The sequence below is a fragment of the Rhipicephalus microplus genome, chromosome X (genome assembly GCF_043290135.1).
Source record: "Rhipicephalus microplus isolate Deutch F79 chromosome X, USDA_Rmic, whole genome shotgun sequence".
Classification (NCBI taxonomy): domain Eukaryota; kingdom Metazoa; phylum Arthropoda; class Arachnida; order Ixodida; family Ixodidae; genus Rhipicephalus; species Rhipicephalus microplus.
Window position 1 is genome coordinate 349,961,920 of NC_134710.1, and position 19,380 is coordinate 349,981,299.

At 46.0% G+C, this 19,380-nt stretch overlaps 1 protein-coding gene across 1 annotated transcript in view; it reads right to left on the minus strand.

The window, feature by feature from the left end:
- The window catches only part of LOC119162003 (RYamide receptor-like), a 189,754-nt gene that overhangs the window by 91,910 nt on the left and 78,464 nt on the right, over positions 1–19,380 (minus strand). The gene's annotated exons all lie outside the window — the stretch shown is intronic.

Here is a 19,380-nt window from a genome sequence, read left to right on the forward strand (position 1 = left end):
ACCACGGCGGCTACCCTTCCAGCCACTTTATTAGATATTTTTGGGAATTTAAACGTGGGACTGTCAGCCAGCGCCGTAAGTAGGTATGGCTGCGATTGTGGCACACTTTTTAAGAGCCTGTGTGGCGTCACGTAGCACGTGAACTTATCACGAGCTGGCATCTGACCAATAGTCCCTTGTATACAACCTAAGGCACCAAGTCTGCCAGTACGAGACCCTAGTTAATGAATAAAGGGAATAACTGTATACCTAAGGGCTCGTTTCTCCGTGTTTGGACACAATAATAATAAGATATAACAGACAATAACGCCAACGTAGTATAGGGAAAGTAATTAGACAGAATCGTAATGCAAATGTGAAGAAAGAAAAGTGGGTGAGTAGATAACTTGCCGTTGGAAGGAACCAAACCTGCGACCATCGAATATTGCGTTCCATGCTCTTCCACAGAGCTACCACGGCGGCTACCCTTCCAGCCACTTTATTAGGTATTTATGGGAATTTAAACGTGGGACTGTCAGCCAGCGCCGTAAGTAGTTATGGCTGCGATTGTGGCACACTTTTTAAGAGCCTGTGTGGCGTCACGTAGCACGTGAACTTATCACGAGCTGGCATCTGACCAATAGTCCCTCGTATACAACCTAAGGCACTAAGTCTGCCAGTACTAGACCCTAGTTAATGAATAAAGGGAAGAAGTGTATACATAAGGGCTCGTTTCACCGTGTTTGGACACAATAATATTGAGATATAACAGACAATAACGCCAACGTAGTATAGGGAAAGTAATTAGACCGAATCGTATTGTAAATGTGAAGAAAGAAAAGTGGGTGAGTAGATAACTTGCAGTTGGAAGGAACCGAACCTGCGACCATCGAATATTGCGTTCCATGCTCTACCAATAAGCTACCACGGCGGCTACCCTTCCAGCCACTTTATAAGATATTTATGGGAATTTAAACGTGGGACTGTCAGCCAGCGCCGTAAGTAGTTATGGCTGCGATTGTGGCACACTTTTTAAGAGCCTGTGTGGCGTCACGTAGCACGTGAACTTATCACGAGCTGGCATCTGACCAATAGTCCCTCGTATACAACCTAAGGCACTAAGTCTGCCAGTAGTAGACCCTAGTTAATGAATAAAGGGAAGAAGTGTATACATTAGGGCTCGTTTCTCCGTGTTTGGACACAATAATATTGAGATATAACAGACAATAACTCCAACGTAGTATAGGGAAAGTAATTAGACCGAATCGTATTGTAAATGTGAAGAAAGAAAAGTGGGTGAGTAGATAACTTGCAGTTGGAAGGAACCGAACCTGCGACCATCGAATATTGCGTTCCATGCTCTACCACTAAGCTACCACGGCGGCTACCCTTCCAGCCACTTTATAAGATATTTATGGGAATTTAAACGTGGAACTGTCAGCCAGCGCCGTAAGTAGTTATGGCTGCGATTGTGGCACACTTTTTAAGAGCCTGTGTGGCGTCACGTAGCACGTGAACTTATTACGAGCTGGCATCTGACCAATAGTCCCTCGTATACAACCTAAGGCACTAAGTCTGCCAGTACTAGACCCTAGTTAATGAATAAAGGGAAGAAGTGTATACATAAGGGCTCGTTTCTCCGTGTTTGTACACAATAATATTGAGATATAATAGACAATAACGCCAACGTAGTATAGGGCAAGTAATTAGACCGAATCGTATTGTAAATGTGAAGAAAGAAAAGTGGGTGAGTAGATAACTTGCAGTTGGAAGGAACCGAACCTGCGACCATCGAATATTGCGTTCCATGCTATACCACTAAGCTACCACGGCGGCTACCCTTCCAGCCACTTTATAAGATATTGTCACGACGCAGACACAGCAGGAGTTCGATATAGAAGAGCTCACTTTAATTAAAAATGAAAGGCGCTCGTAAAGAGAACCGGGCAAGAGCTTCGTCTTCTTCTCTGGCTGTGCGAGCTCTCCTCTGCAGGTTGAATGCGGCATTTGCCTCCCTCCAGGAAGAGCATCGACCCGATGCTCGGCTACAGAATACGCGGTGTATGTAGTTGACGTATTACGCAACTGGCTCACTGAAATATGGCTTCATCCGCACAACGTGTACGATTTCAGATTTTTGAGCTCGCGAGGAACTGTCAGGGATGACCTCATAATTCACGTCACTTAGGCGCCGTATAACATTGTAGGGACCAAAGTACTTCTTCAATAACTTTTCACAAAGGCCGCGTCGGCGAATAGGGCTCCAGACCCACACTTTCTCGCCTGGTTGATAAGTGACGTATCGGTGTCGCAGGTTATAACGTTGTGCGTCATAACTCTGCTGTCGGGCGATTCGCACGCGTGCTAGCTGCCGTGCCTCTTCAGCTCGTTGGGTAAAGGCTTGAACATCCGTGTCTGTATCCTCGCAGTCGTGCAGCAGCATGGCATCAAGCATTGTCGTCACTTCACGGCCATAAAGAAGACTAAATGGCGTGCTCCGCGTAGTTTCCTGCTGCGCCGTATTATAAGCAAACGTCACGTATGGTAGAACGTCGTCCCAATTTTTGTGATCCACGTCGATGTACATACTAAGCATATCAGCAATTGTCTTGTTGAGGCGTTCTGTTAAGCCGTTGGTTTGTGGGTGGTAGGAGGTAGTTTTTCGATGCGCTGTTCCACTCAACTCAAGCACTGACTTGAGGAGCATGGCCGTGAAAGCGGTACCTCTGTCTGTTATTATAATTCTAGGAGCACCATGCCTCAGAACGATATTTTCAATGAAAAATCGTGCCGCTTCTACTGCGGTTCCACTTGATAAAGCCTTTGTTTCTGCGTAGCGAGTAAGATAGTCCGTAGCGACAATTACCCACTTATTTCCAGTATGCGAAGTCGGAAATGGTCCAAGGAGATCCATTCCGATTTGTACAAAAGGCATGGTGGGCACTTGAACTGGTTGCAACAATCCGGCTGGTTTTAAAGGTGGCGATTTTCGTCGTTGACAAACGAGACACGTGCGGACGTAATGCTTTACAGTGCCTGGAAGCTTCGGCCAGTAGTACTTTTGTTGGATTCTGGCCAATGTGCGCGTGTATCCGAGGTGGCTGGAGGGTGGCTCATCGTGGCAAGCGCTCAGGATCTCATCGCGAATGGATGTCGGGACGACAAGTAAGTGGGCGTTTCCGCTGGGGGCAAAGTTCTTCTTGTATAGGACACCACTGCGCAAGCAGAATGATGACAGGCTCCTTGCAAATATCTTGGGAACGCTTGTAGACTGGCCGTTAAGAAAATTAATAAGAGGGAGCAACTCACTGTCTTCTTTCTGCTTAGACGAAATGGTGACCGTGTCGACCTCTCCTAAAAATGCCATGTCATCATCTTCTGAGACATCATCTTGCTTTATAGGCGACCTAGATAAGCAATCAGCATCCGAGTGCTGTCGTCCCGACTTATAGACGACCGTCATATCGAATTCTTGTAGGCGTAAGCTCCAGCGCGCTAGCCGACCGGATGGGTCCTTCAAGTTGGTCAGCCAGCAAAGAGAGTGGTGGTCGCTGACTACGTGGAAGGGACGGCCGTAGAGGTATGGGCGAAACTTCAGAACTGCCCATACTACAGCAAGACATTCCTTTTCCGTTGTGGAATAATGGGACTCGGCACGGGAAAGCGTCCTACTTGCATATGCAATCACTCTCTCGGCTGAGTCTTGCCACTGGACGAGTACAGCGCCTAAACCTACGTTGCTGGCATCAGTGTGGATCATGGTTGGAGCGTCCTCGTCAAAGTGAGCAAGCACAGGGGGTGTCTGCAGGCGCTGTCGTAGACCGTCAAATGCTGCTTGTTCCTCTTCGCCCCATAAAAATGGAACATCGTCTCTCGTTATGCGTGTTAAGGGCGACGCTATGTGCGAGAAATTGGCGATAAATCTGCGGTAGTAGGCGCAAAGGCCAAGAAAACGTCTTACGGCCTTCTTTTCTGTTGGCACCGGAAATTTTCGGACGGCGTCGATCTTGTCGGGGTCCGGACGAACACCTTCATGGCTCACCACATGTCCTAAGAATCGGAGTTCCTTGAAACCGAAATGACATTTCTCAGGTTTCAGCGATAAGCCAGCGGACCGTATTGCTCGAAATACTAATAGCAGCCGTCTTAGATGTTCCTCGAATGTTGGTGAGAAAACAATGACGTCGTCGAGGTATACCAGACACGTCTGCCACTTAAGGCCTGATAGGACGGTATCCATCAGCCTCTGAAATGTTGCTGGGGCTGAGCACAATCCGAAGGGCAAGACTTTAAACTCGTAAAGCCCGTCAGGCGTAACAAAAGCAGTCTTTTCTCTGTCCCGCTCATCGACCTCGATTTGCCAATAACCGCTTTTCAGGTCCATCGACGAGAAGAAGCGTGCATGCCTCAGCCTGTCAAGTGAATCGTCAATACGCGGTAGTGGGTATACGTCTTTCTTGGTCACGCGGTTCAGCTTGCGGTAGTCCACACAGAAGCGTAAGCTGCCGTCTTTCTTCTTAACTAGCACTACCGGTGATGCCCAAGGGCTTTTTGACGGCTGAATGATGTCATCATTGAGCATTCTCTGGACTTGTTCTTGGATTGCTTCGCGTTCTTTCGGTGCCACGCGGTATGGGTTTTGTCGAATTGGTCTTGCCGTCTCTTCCGTTATAATTCGGTGCTTTGTCAGTGGCGTTTGATTTACTCTCGAGGTCGACGAAAAACAATCTTCAAACTGGCCGAGAATATCTAGAAGACTCTGCCTCGGCGCTGGCGATAAATCTGTGCTCACGTCGACAGGCAGTGGTGTTGAAGCGGCCGGCGTCTCTGCCTGTTGTACTGCGAAGCACTCGCGGAATTCTACAATTTCTTCAAAGTATGCAACTGTGGTACCCTCTGCAATGTGTCGACGCTCGTTGCTGAAGTTTGTCAACAGGACCTCTGCTTGCCCAGACACTACACTGACGAGACTTCTGGCAATAGCGATTCCTCGAGAGAGTAAAAGCGTCGATATTTGTTCCGCGACACCTTCTCCACTATGCTGCGTGTTACACGTGACAGAGACGAGGCGGCATGACAACGGTGGCATGGTCACGTCGTCAATCACGCGCATGGGCTTGCGCTGCAGCGCTGCGCTATGGTCCGCTGAGAAGGTCAGTACACCGTCCGGTATATTTATAATGGCACCGTACTCCCGCAGGAAATCCATACCCAAGATGACCTGTTTACAACACTCAGAAAGAATAATGAAGGTTGCCACGAATGATGAAGCCCCGATCTTGATTCGTGCGGTGCACTTTCCGGTAGGTGTCAGCAGCTGGCCTCCGGCTCCTCGAATTTGCGGCCCCGTCCATTCCATTTTTACCTTCTTGAGTTGGTCGGCCAGATTCGCACTCATTATTGAAAAGTCCGCACCAGTGTCGACCAGTGCGGTCACGTCGTGACCGTCAATTGAAAGTGTAATGTCGGCGGTGACAATCTCGTCTTTCGTCGGTTCATTCGAAATGTGTGGCACTTCATGTGGCGGCAATGGGGGATTTTCAAATCTTCGGCAATTCGCAACCTTCCCCCCTAAGGTCGCTGATTTTAGTTTCCCCGGCGTGGACTGGGAGACCTTCCTCTCGCCATGTCCGTGGTGCTACCTCTATTAGATCGGGGAAAATGACCTGGGGAGGGCGAGCGTGACCGGAACCCAGGAGAAACGTCTCGCGGGATCGTCGCGCTCGTTTCAACGTTGCGTCTTCCGTCGAAATAGCGCCGAGGGGTAGTGGACGGAAATCCTTGATACCCGGCAACGCGATGAGGACAATACCGCACGATGTGGCCTGCTTCCCCACAATGGAAGCACAGGGGCCTGTAGTCAGGGGTACGCCATATGTCGGTTTTGCGGAGTGGGGGTCGCATCGGCGTCGACGTTTCCCTGTAGTACCAAGGCACTGTCGGCGGCTGTTGCTGGTGGTACTGTTGAGGTGGCGGCACGTTAGATCTAGGCTGTCGACGGAGAATATCTGCATATGTTGGCCTAACTATTTCAGTGTTCGGCTCGGGAAGTGAAAGCGCTTGCCTTATTTCTTGGCGAACAACTTCTGTGACCGACGCAATCGCGCAGTCATTCGGTGTGGCGGCGAGCTTCTTCACCTCTTCTTGCACAATTTCGCGTATCAGGTCACGCAAAGAACGCTCGTCAGGAGTCACCGTGGTCACGGCGGTTGCGCTGATTTGTCCGCTGTTGTTTTGACGGTCGTACTGGCGGTACCGTAGCTGTAGTGCGCGTTCTATGGCGGTCGCCTCCTTCGAAAATTCGTCGACGTTTGAAGGTGGGTTCCGTACGAGACCAGCAAACAGCTGCTCTTTAACACCACGCATGAGGTGGCTGATCTTTCTGTTCTCGGACATGTCGGGATCGGCTCGATGAAAGAGACGAGCCATGTCCTCAACAAACATAGCAACAGACTCGTTGGGCTTTTGAATCCGTGATTCAAGGAGTCGTTGTGCATGCTCCCGCCTTTCGGTGTTTGCGAAGGTGTCCAGGAACTTCCGCCGGAACTCGTCCCACGTTGACCACACGCGATTCGTGAACCACGTGCGAGCCCCGTCTTGAAGAGGGAAATACACGTACCCCAACTTCTGTGCGGCGTTCCACCCGTTAACGCTGGCTGTGCGCTCGAACTCCTCAAGCCAGTCATCTGCGTCCTCATATGAGTTGCCATGGAAGTCCACAGGAGTTTTAGGGGTGAAAACAGTCACCTGTGTCGTGCTTGGGCTCGTCATGGTGGGGCAACTGCTTCCCGGGGCAGTCATGTTTTCCGTCCAAGGACCGAACTCTGGGCTCAGGCCTAACAGGCGGCGGCTGGCGCGGTGAACGGGTGTTTCGACGAGCGGAAGTCTTTGTGGACTAGATCCCGGGCTGTTGGAAGGCGTCCTGGACATGTACCCAGCTCCTCCACCAGTGTCACGACGCAGACACAGCAGAAGTTCGATATAGAAGAGCTCACTTTAATTAAAAATGAAAGGCGCTCGTAAAGAGGACCGGGCAAGAGCTTCGTCTTCTTCTCTGGCTGTGCGAGCTCTCCTCTGCAGGTTGAATGCGGCAATATTTATGGGAAATTAAACGTGGGAGTGTCAGTCAGCGCCGTCAGTAGTTATGGCTGCGATTGTGGCATACTTTTTAAGAGCCTGTGTGGCGTCACGTAGCACGTGAACTTATTACGAGCTGGCATCTGACCAATAGTCCCTCGTATACAACCTAAGGCACCAAGTCTGCCAGTACGAGACCCTAGTTAATGAATAAAGGGAAGAAGTGTATACCTAAGGGCTCGTTTCTCCGTGTTTGGACACAATAATAATGAGATATAACAGACAATAACGCCAACGTAGTATAGGGAAAGTAATTAAACCGAATCGTATTGTAAATGTGAAGAAAGAAAAGTGGGTGAGTAGATAACTTGCAGTTGGAAGGAACCGAACCTGCGACCATCGAATATTGCGTTCCATGCTCTACCACTAAGCTACCACGGCGGCTACCCTTCCAGCCACTTTATTAGGTATTTATGGGAAATTAAACGTGGGAGTGTCAGTCAGCGCCGTCAGTAGTTATGGCTGCGTTTATGGCACACTTTTTAAGAGCCTGTGTGGCGTCACGTAGCACGTGAACTTATTACGAGCTGGCATCTGACCATAGTCTCTCGTATACAACCTAAGGCACTAAGTCTGCCAGTACGAGACCCTAGTTAATGAATAAAGGGAAGAAGTGTATACTTAAGGGCTCGTTTCTCCGTGTTTGGGCACAATAATAATGAGATATAACAGACAATAACGCCAACGTAGTATAGGGAAAATAATTAGATCGAATCGTAATGTAAATGTGAAGAAAGAAAAGTGGGTGAGTAGATAACTTGCCGTTGGAAGGAACCAAACCTGCGACCATCGAATATTGCGTTCCATGCTCTACCACTGAGCTACCACGGCGGCTACCCTCCCAGCCACTTTACTAGGTATATATGGGACTTTAAACGTCGGAGTATCAGTCAGCGCCGTCAGTAGCTATGGCAGTGATTGTGGCACACTTACATATTAGTGTTTTCTGGTATGTCAAAGACACTATATATAGTTCAGTATGGTTTTGGCAATGATACAATATAGTAAATAAACTGAGAAAATTCTCTCACGGCGTTTCTTGACTTATAATGGGCTGGATTTTATTATGCAATTAGAGATCAATTTTTTTTCGTGGATGTTTTCACAGCGTTTAAAAAAGTGCTCTATTTTTAAACATTTTAGAACGTATATAGTTTGCTCCACGAGGTCTGCACCTTTCACCAGAAAGTTGTGCCACTATGGCTTTCACAAGAAATAGACAAAGCAAGTATCCACTCCGGCTCAGTGTGTAGCCGCTGACTTATGTACAGTGTCAGTAATTTCTGAAAATACTCATCGACAAAAATCTTTCCTGCTTTTCTCAGGTGAAGGAACTTTGAGCGAGAGTACCTGCAGCATCGTGATTGTTCAAATTCATGGGGATAAACACGATAAATATATACATGCCGCTCATTAGGTAATTTTTGAGAAAGTGTGTATTGAAGAATCCTTCACCAATTACCAGCAAATGACAAAACTCTGTAATTGACCGCAACAGTGTCCTAGTGCATTATATTCGCTTGTAAATTGTACCCACAAAGCGCTGTTCTCATGAAAGTGCTGTTTAGGAGGGTAGAAATTTTGGCCTTCAGCCTAACATATAAATATTGATATATGTAGTGTGTGTGTGTGTGTGTGTGTGTGTGTGTATGTGTGTGTGTGTGTGTGTGTACTTGTGCTTATGCGTGCACGCGTGTGTGCGTTAATGTATAGCTTTTAAATTAGTTCAGTCGCAAAAACACTAAGGCTGCAGGTGCGCCAGCTACGAGATGATGGAGCTTTGATAGTAAGTGCGAGATTCAGTGAATCCTGAAACTATTGCTTATTTGTTTATTCTAAAAGCCTTAAGACGTCGCCATCTCGAGAGGTAGTATAGTTTTCATTTGTCTGCGCTTGGAAAACATGCAGTAACCTACGATGGGTGGTGTCCATTTTTTTTATATTTGGCGGCATCACTATACTCCTAAAAGCAGACTCGACAGCGTCTTGCCGCTCTGCCAATGACGCCACCTCCCACACGTGACGACGACCTCAAGTTTCACTACTGTGCTCTTTAAAATATATAAATGCGCGTCGCTAATTATGCAGAGCTTTGTCAAGCTGATACGCCCGTATAGTTCAGCGCTCATGTCATGCACGAACGTCCACTTCTTTGCATTCTCCGCTCGCAAAAGGGCATTCTTTAACCTTACAAATGAAAGAAAGTCCAATTGACCTTCTTCTTATATCACAGAAAGCTGGTGATAAAAATAGGAACATGCCAGTGCCGAACACATACTCTTTAGAGCAGGCTTACCACAGCTATTTTGTCTTTTGCTTTAGCTGCCTGATCCAACGTAATCGTGGTTTTCTTTGGAGTAAATCGAGCGTAAAGACAGCACCACGCTTGTCTCTCCATTAAGTGAAACTATCATGTGCAGAATTTCTCGTTGTGCTCCTTCGAGGGTGATGGAAAACGGCCGCCAAACGGCCGCCAAAAAGAAAATGTTGTTAATAGCCCTTGGAAAAAAATGCCGCCTTTCGTATGTGTGTAATTCACATGGTACGATGCGGTCAGTTTACTATTGTCTCTAGAATACCGGTTCTGGTCGCGCACAGCTTTAGAAAGCACCCATTCGTGTACTCTGGTGCAACCGCAAGTTATCGCTTTAGATTGTGCTACCAAGCAGATATAATCGGTGGCTGAGGAGAAAGCGGCGTAGCTAACGTACGCAATACGCTGTAAGCGGAAGTCGGAGATGTGTTAGCAATGAATCTTAGTTTTAAACGAGCCCGCAGGTATGTCTTGACATGAATAACACAAAATTGCTCTCGCATATGTCATGAAGCCCTTTTTCACCAGTCACGTGCGGGACATACCTGCGTGCCAACGTCCTGGGTATTCAGGTTCTCTTTGCTCTCACCTGTGGCGTTGCAGTCCAACGCCACAGGCGAGAGCAAAGAGTAGTGAAATTAAACTATGCAAATTCGATCGGATTGACATGACATTATAGCTGGGAAACATATTACCGCATACTTAGAGAAAGGTGCCCGCAACCTGGTTGCTCGGATCTTAAATAAATGTGGTGGCAGTGATGATCATTGGTTCGTGTAACAATGTGATACTATTACATATCAGCTCCTATGGTTGAGCAAGCTATTTTCAAGCGTCGCTCGTCCACGCAGCGCAAGGACAACGAACACTGGCCGTCTCAGCGCATTCTCAACAAGCACATTGCTACCATGAGATGGACTTCTATGCTCTTAACGTCAGTTTATTTACGTTGAAGCTTGATGCGGCTTATAGGCACCGAGACATAGAACACGTGCTTGGTGAGCCTTGCATCTGTGCACAGCTACTCCATTTTCACAAAGACGTCTCGCCAACCTTTTGTAACGCTTGGCTGAAAGATGAAAAGTGTGGCATTGGCAGTCATAGTTTTTGACTGATTCTCATGAAATCTATTGGAGTGATTCATATGTTGAGTTTAAAGCTCCAAAACCACCTAATGATTATAAGAGACACCATAGTAGAGGGCTCCTGAAATTTTGACCACCAGACGCTCTTTAACCTGCACCCAAATCTGAGCACACGGGCCTACAGCATTTTCGCCTTCATCAAAAATGCAGTCGCCGTAGCCGGGAAATCAATTTGCTTAATACACATAAATGTTCCCGAACCAATTTCAAATGCGCCAAATCAGGTATGTTGCATTTAGGCTAAGTTACCTAAGCCAAAGTTAAGTGGTAGCGAAGCTTCTATAAAAGGCCTCAAGTCCAAAAAATGGTGGCTCATCAGCTGCTTGTGGGGCTTAGCACCATCTGCGTTGGAGGAAACACTTCCGGTGGTGCGGACAAAAATAGTGAAAATGCTTGAATATCCAGCAAACAAGTTACTCCATTTTCTTGGCACCAGTGTAAAATTTTATAAACAAAATACGTTTCGGTGGTTCAACATTGCGGTAAGGTGATCTGGCGATTCCTTAGAAAATACGCTTCAAGCAACACCAGCTAAACTCTTATCGACTTCTGAGCAGATGGAGGTGTACTGCCACTTTATTTGCCCTGGTTTTAATTAGAAACTTATTCTTGCAACTTTTCGTTGGCACTCATGGCATCTTCCGCAGATGGTATAAAGGAAAGCAGCAGCTTACAATTCAAAATTACAGCGTTGCTTATTTGTTTCACACACACGCAGGTCCTGAAATGCACTTTGCTTGTGTGCTTCTGTTTTAATGAAAAATGACACCTAGTCACGCCAAAATTATGACATTTCCGCTTGATTACACGGTCGCAAAAACGCAATTTTATTAAGCTGCGCACATTCAACACCCAGTAGTAAAAAAAGTGCACGGACATTGCGTGCGCTATGTTTTGCCCTATGGTTCAATAAATTACTGTTACGCATACTTAACTGCAAGGCATGTGATTAGCAGCACGATAGATAACTTAATGATTTACTCACCGATAACAGGAGTAGTAGTATGACACTGCGTATTCGCGACGGAAACGGAGCCGGAAGCATACCGATTCACGAAAATTCAGCTATAGCACTCTGAACCGTGGTTCCGGCTTCCTGGCATGAGTCGCCAGACGTACTACGAAGACATGCGTCGGAAGACGCACTACATGTGTCGCTACTGCATCATTGCCCATCACTTGTTTGCACGGGTGCTGAGACACTAGGCATTCACTAACAATAAAACACCGCAATGAAAACGTTCACTAACAATGAAACACCACTCACCACATGGCCTACAGCAAAAAAATTTAACTATCACCAGAATATTTCAGAAAATCCATGCAAGCGCGGACATCAAAACACACGAGAGGGCATGTCGCATTATACTTACTTTACGAGATCGTTTTTCATGCATCGCATGGCTGTGGCTGCTTTGAATAGCCTAACGTTATGCGCCTCTCAGTGGGTGCCAAGTAAGAGTCTTTTTCTTAACATATAAACATTTTACAATTTGTTTCACATTTAACATGCATAATAATCGTTCGGAAAATATATGTCATTTGTAAAACATTACGATTCTTTTATCCTTGAATAAAACTTGATGTTTTCTTACTAGAAGTTCCCTCCGCAGCTAGTCCCGCTTCAATTGCAGCAGCTATAACTCACCATGTTAATGTCACTGGCAATACACCCTGAACTACTGTTTGCCCGAAGCTTCGATCGTTCTCAACCTAAGTGTCCGAATGAAATTCAAAATCCTGGTAGTTCATAATTTTTTTGTCTTCAGAAGAGGCTTGAAGTAAGACGTTTTCTAAATACGATACTGAAGTTTGCAAAACCTCGCTAAAACAAGAATAGTTCTATAAAATTAACTCAGATTCCCTCAAGAATTCCCACGCAGCAGTTTAAAGGAGGCTTATTAAGCAGTGTGGCGCCTTCAGCACTCTTCAAATATATATGCTACACACCCCCAACCGAAACAAGAAGAAAAAAAAACTACGGGAGTGTTTCATTGCAGCCGTTGTGGCGCTGAACTTTGCCCGAATAATTGTGAGTTTTTACACCCAGTCCGTACCGCGTACTACAATGCATTCTACAGCAACCAGAACGATAACGGCGAAAAGTGTAGACGCTACCGTTCTGGTATGAGGTGAAATTGTTTCACATAACCTTCATTTGGTAGCAGAAGAGTGATTTTAGAAGACCACAAAAACAGTGTATTCTCTGGAGCTCTTTACATGCATGTTTAAACCCGGAGGTAAAGTTAAAAAAAAAACAACTCTGTATTTTTTAGGAGAGGGAATGACAAAGCAGATGAACCAACAACAAACTATAAATCACAGGCCTATACATACATATTGGCTTCATTCAAGCGAAACCCTTAGATATGCCTCATCAAACAAAAAAATATCAAACTTAAAACTTTGGCGTTGGCGTCGTCGGAGTTAACTGCAGCAATGCAAGAAATGAACTTGACGTGAGTACGTCACTGTTGATGCTACATATTACGAAGACCTGTGGTGTCGCCTTGACGTAACTCTCATGCCCCATAACGTGATGTCACACGCTGACGTCATTCCATGATATTGTTGCTTGGTCCAAAGGTGGACTCCTCACGGAGGCTCTGCTAAAGAAATTTTGGTGCGGAAAGCTTTCTAGAGGGGGCGGGAGAGGCTCAATGCATCGGCTGTGAATATAACTAAGAACAAGACTTTCGCCTTCGAATCGTATTCGTTAAGCGCATAAGGGGGTCTGCGAGCTTTAAATAAATCTTGCTGTTTATTCCGCATATCTATTAGGCTGATCATACTGAAGTATGGTCTGCCATTTCCCTTTATAATAATATAGAAGAAGACATATCAATAATCAGGAGCAGGTACCTACAGTATTTTCCATAAGGCTACATAGGACAATGATTCCCATAATCTATAGAAGAGGGCATATATTCAGAGGGTAGATTGCTAACAGGGGAGCTTACGCATGTAAAAAGAATTTAACGAAAAATAATATAAGTAATCATCGTTGCAGTCCAACGTCCAAAAACCAAATGACTATAAGAGACGCTCCTAATTAAGTTTTCTTTCTATGGTTGTTTAAGTAATAGTTGCATGCATAACAATAATTTAGCATGTCATATGCAGAACAAGGGCTACAGAATTTCGTTGTTGAACTTGTCTACAAAAATATTTCTGATAGCCAAGCAAAAAAAATATTGGCTGCGTATCTGCGTGTTTCATCGCAAATGTCAAACAGGATTGTTTTCTGTCAGGATGGAGATAATAAAACATTTATTTGGTGTTCTGCGTGACCAGATCAGTGAATAGAATCCTGTAGGAGCTACGTGAGACCTAAGGGCCATCTGGAAGTATTGTTGGATAATAAAAGCACCTGTAGAACGCATAGTAACGGGTATGTGGCAAGACCGTATCGTCTTAACAAAGCGCAGGGAACACACATCTTTCCATGCATAGCGTAGCATTACCAGCACAGCGTGATAAACACTCTTGTGTTTAGAATTGCGTATCTACGCATTTTATAGAATAAAAAGCATGCCATAAAATATTGACGTGCTCATAAGTCTGTTCATATATGCGTAATGTTTGCTTTTTGATCAACAATGCGCACAAGTACGAACGTAGGCACCGGATAAGATGAGAGAGCGTTGAGGAAGAGGTTGAACATGGGCCATGATACCCGAATCATTTTTGTTGACAAACAAACAATAATACAGACAGACAGACAGACAGACAGGCATGCACAGACAGACAGACAGACATACAAACAGACAGACAGACAGACAGACAGACAGACAGACGAACATACAGACAGACGAACAGACAGACAGACCGAGAGACAGACAGACAGGCAGACAGACAGACAAACAGACCGACAGACAAACAGACCAAAACTTGTGCGTTGAAGTAGCTCAAGAAAGACTATCATCTTTAAAGAACTTCGGACCTGAGAAGGCAGCGCTAGACAATGCGGAGAGGTTGTTATATAACACTTCGCATCCCGAGGACTCGTTCAGAACGCCTCAAGCACAGTGTCTTAATCGTAATTAATGTTCATTCAGCCGTTGTCAGTTAATGCTCGCGAATTTGCCCGAGCACCTAAGCTCGTCTCGTTGTACACGAACAACGTAGCATGTGGTTTAATTCATTAGCGACGCTACAAGTGTGCGGCCCTCTTCGCGTACAGTGTACCTCGCTTCCGTCTTCTCTCTGCCTCCTTTATGCACCACTACTTTCTTTAACACCGCCTGTGCCAGGAGGCAGCACTCCTATTGTACGCGGCGTGCGTGAGAAACTCTTTTGTTCGCTCGCAGCCAGGTTGCTCTTTGCTCTCCTAATTAACGCCGTTTAGCAGAGTTGTGTTCCGCTGAGGAAGCAAAGCATATGGCGAGCGCTATGGCTTTGTTCTAGGCCTCTTCTTTTTTTCATGACTCTTTTTTTTATTCTCTCTATCTCCCTTAGAGCTTGTTTCCTCACATGGTCGGCAAAGTTCTCGCGAAGACGGAGTGAGGCAGCTCATCACTCAAGTGACTATAGAAAGCGGAGACCCCGAACCACGATAAAGAACTTAAATACCCCACAGGAGGCGCTCTCTGGAACATCCACCAATCCCGTTCGCGCCGTGTCGGGGATCAGGCAGCCACCGCACTGCACTGCGGTGTTGATAAATGGTTGTCCTCTTCATGGAGTAATGCATCTTTATCTTTTTCTCTGCCATTATTTCTGCACACATAGGCTACAGTTCTCGGTGTCTGCTTTGTCTTACGATGTGTCTAACTACGAAAAAATGCAGCCCGCTTCTCCCCAACGCCACTCCGAGCGTCTTTACGTCGACGATATACAGACGACGTCCACTTGCGCAGCGCCCTGGTATAACAAAAGAGACCGGCTTGTGCAAGTTCAGGAGACTGGAGTAGAGGGAATAACAGTGACAGATGGGGAGGGGGAATGCAAAAGGCCCTGCACAAACTCAACAGCTATGGTGACACCAGGCAAGCAACGGGACAGCATTTGCTCTGAGCTTTATAGTGTCGTCTCGAAGAGCCAAGATATATCATGCCGGTACAATTTTTACTGGGGCCTACGTTGCCCACATTCCTATACGCGAAAGATTTCGACGTGAGACGGCGCGATTAACGATATTTTAAGCACGGGAGCAACGAAATATACAAAAAAGTGAGGCGTTGAAATACAGTGGCAGTGTTTCTTCATCTGTGAAGAGCGCTGTTTTGTATCTGCACGGAGTATATTTACCGCACAAATGTGCTGTGTGTCAGTGTCGCGAATGCACACGATAAAATACTTCGTCGTGACGTATAGCTTCGGAAAAAAGCAACACGTTTCCCCCAAGCACACTCTACGCATGATGCCTGCGTTTTTGCTCTCAGCTATTTTCCACAAAGGGTAGTATTACAAATAGTTATCTGGCTTACTAAACACTTATTTCGACGTGTTAATAATACCTGCTCTTGTGGTAGTGGTGGTCAGTGGCTTAGCCAGAAAAGTTTTCAGCGTACGTGCATGTGGTAGTTCCGGTGAAGCATACATACAAATGAAAAATTGCTAAATTTTCATGAGGAGAATAGGGGCGAAGTTCAACCCTGCCAACCCCACTCCTTGATGAGACCTGTAATTATTTACTTTACTACCGAAGCACGCGAATTTAGTCAATATTTTTCCGCGAATTCAGCGAATAAGCCACTGAATGTATGGCTGTTTCGTGCGAAAAAATAATGACGGTAGGGGTCAGTGGGAGGGCGCTACTTTTCGGCGCTTCCCCGGTGTTTTGCAGGAAGGCAGTCAAAATTTGTTGCGATATTTCTTCTAGAAAAATTTAAAAAATCGCAGCATATCCACGGAGTAATTGAAGAGTAGGGCGAAGCGTTTATCGGTCTGTCTCTGTCTCTGGGTATGCTGTGCTGACTACGTCGGAGGGGTGGACTGCCTTAGACAATAAGAGCTTCACCCCTAAAAGGCATTTTCAAATATCTGGTGCGTAGCGAAATCTTCGTAGGCTGCAGATCATCGCTTTTTTTCCGTGTTGCAGTAGGGCCATCACAAAACATAAATGACCGCGATCAATAGTATCACCGAAGAAGCCACAAATTGCGGTAGCACGTCACCCAGCTTTGAACAACTAATCTAGGGCGTCGAACATATGGTCAGAACTCGGTATAGTGAACGTTCATGTCATGATTTATTCGATATTAAGAAGAAAACGGCAAGCGTTCAGGCAACATCAGTACGTATTGCGTTTTTACAAACGCTTGAAATACAGGTATTCTTGCAGTCTTGTGCATCTTTTGTCGCGAGAAGAACTCCAAAACCTTTTTTACAGCGAGTTGCCACCATTGACACTGCCGTTTTGCGTTTCCTGTTGGTGATTGCTTTCTATATTCCCCTCCTTAAACGACGCTCAACTACAGGAAAGCTAGAATGAGCAGGTGTATTACTATTGCGTGGAAACTGCCGCACGCAAACTGCAGCAAGCATTCTTGTCACGCTCCCTATATAAGAGGCACGACGCACTCTTCACGAAGTGAGGAAAGTGAAAGAATAATTTAAATCATACAACAATGCTAATTAATATAAATTCATGGAAAGGTGATTGTCCCACAGTGAGTGCAACATGTTTGGAGAATGGTGCTGCAGTTTGTGTACCACTCAACATTCCAATAACAACTAAGCATACACATCCAGAATCGCACCGGGTTTCCTTGTTACCGAGGGCACGTACAATGTATCTGTCTTCTGCACAATGTGAACGCAGAAACAGTAAGAAATCCTATGTCTGGGGCTCGGTGAGTGGTCGCGCAGGCCTAGCCAGCCACTTGTCGAGCTTGCGCGCTTCAGTGGAGAGAGCGAAATTGCACGCATATTTATTTATTGCAATTCCTTGTCTTCTAGACAGCTTCTAATGCCTGAAATTTCAAGTGGGACGACGGCAATTATTTTTAAGTTAATAATGCTGCTAGTTTAAGAGAAGCCTGAAGTGAGGGCACACTGCAGAAAAATATTTAAAAAAAGACGATGAATTGACGCAAGTGTTATCACAGTGTAAGAGAAGTCGCAAGTGTCATGCAGTACTCCGTATAATGCCTAAAAAATGGCCCCTCTATATATGTTCACCCACACACTGTTCAGGCAAGCATGCTAAGTGCAAGCGCATCTGAATATTACATGCACACTGGGCCATTGTTTCACATCGTGGAAACTTTCTCAGATAAAAAAAAAAACTAGCAGATCATCCGTGAACGAATACAGCTGATGTCTGAAGATCTTTAGAAGTGGGACGCAAACGACTAAGCGCATGATGTCGCTGGTGCCTTTCATGAAGCCGGTATGGTCGATCGGTGGCGGGAACAACTGAGCGAGTGAGTGTGCGGTGCGCGCGGCGTAGGGCGAGTCATCTGCCGGGAGCGCGGACTCGTGCTGGGCGCGCTTACCCGGCGCCGGCAGCTGCTACGGCAGAGTCCGGGCCTAAGGAGCTTCGCTCCGAAAAAAAAAAAACGTAAGTCACGAATCGTATCACAGCGCGGTGCGTTGAACTAGGTACATGTGCCGTTTGAAACTTAAAACGTGGCTCTTCTTGCGGCCACTTACTGCACCACTGGAGCACACCTGCTTGCTACACCCTCGTGTCAATTCTCATAGGCGGAGACACAGTTCCTCTGAGATCATGGGTTGAAGTCGCTGCGCAGGTCCTTAGTGTGTGTGAAGAATTTGTGAATTGCTACCCCCTGCTTTAACAGCGGAGCTGTTCAAAATGGCCGCAATCTCTCCAACTTCAAAGAAAATCTCGGGTTAGTATGCGCTGGAGGAATTGGGCAAGTGCCACTAAGGAGTACAGCAGACGCGAGCGTTGAGCGAAATCAAACACGTAAAAGAGATGGAGAAGAAAAGAGAAAAAGAAAACGCTAGAAAGAAAAAAAAATCTTACTCATAGATTCCAGCGACCACCCACTGGCGTCATTGCCAGAGTGACCACGTTTCTTCCAATCTTTTAAGGCGCACAGTGCACACATCAAACGTCCAGCGCATTGTAAACCAAACATTCGCATATAGATGTTGGACTGGCTGAATGCAAAGCAACTACAGAAAGCAAATGCAGGGGTGGCAAATAAAATATGTCAAAAACTGTGCAAAAACACACTTACAAGAATGACACATACATGAAATGTGAGCCGCTGGAGTCCAACATTGTAAAAGTAGCTCACTGAGGGAAAAAAGCAGGAAAAGGCACGTGTGCAGAAAATCAGTTTCATAGAAGTCAAGGTTATTTGCCAGTGGCGTGAAGTATTCGTAAAAATTGTTTGTAGCCCAGGTTTTGAAACTTGGAAATAGTGTCGAATTACTTCATGTATAAAGGCACGCGAATCCTATTGAAATTTGATGGAAAACCCCGTTTGAAACTTTTTGAAATGAACTGAACTCTACTCGATTTCGGCAATTTCGTTTGGTGTCCAGCGGTGATGTACAGCATGCGTGACATTCAAGCTAAAAACATTGGCTTACTCTTCGAGACGTCTACTCATTCTTTTTATTTCTTCTTTCCCTACAGGAGAAACTGCCGTTAGATGTCCTACGCACATTGCCCACAAAGCATACGCAGTCAACTCGCCGAGAAAATGTTCTTCGTAGTCGACTTATCGCGCACTTGCCGCTGTGCAGCGTTTGCTTTCACTGATAGCCAAGCAGAGGGACATAAAGATCTATTGTTCCCTTTGGGGGCACCACAGCCGTACACGTGACAATAGACCCGTGAGACCTCTTCAACGAGTAGTGTTGCCGCGTCCCCTTGCAGTCCAG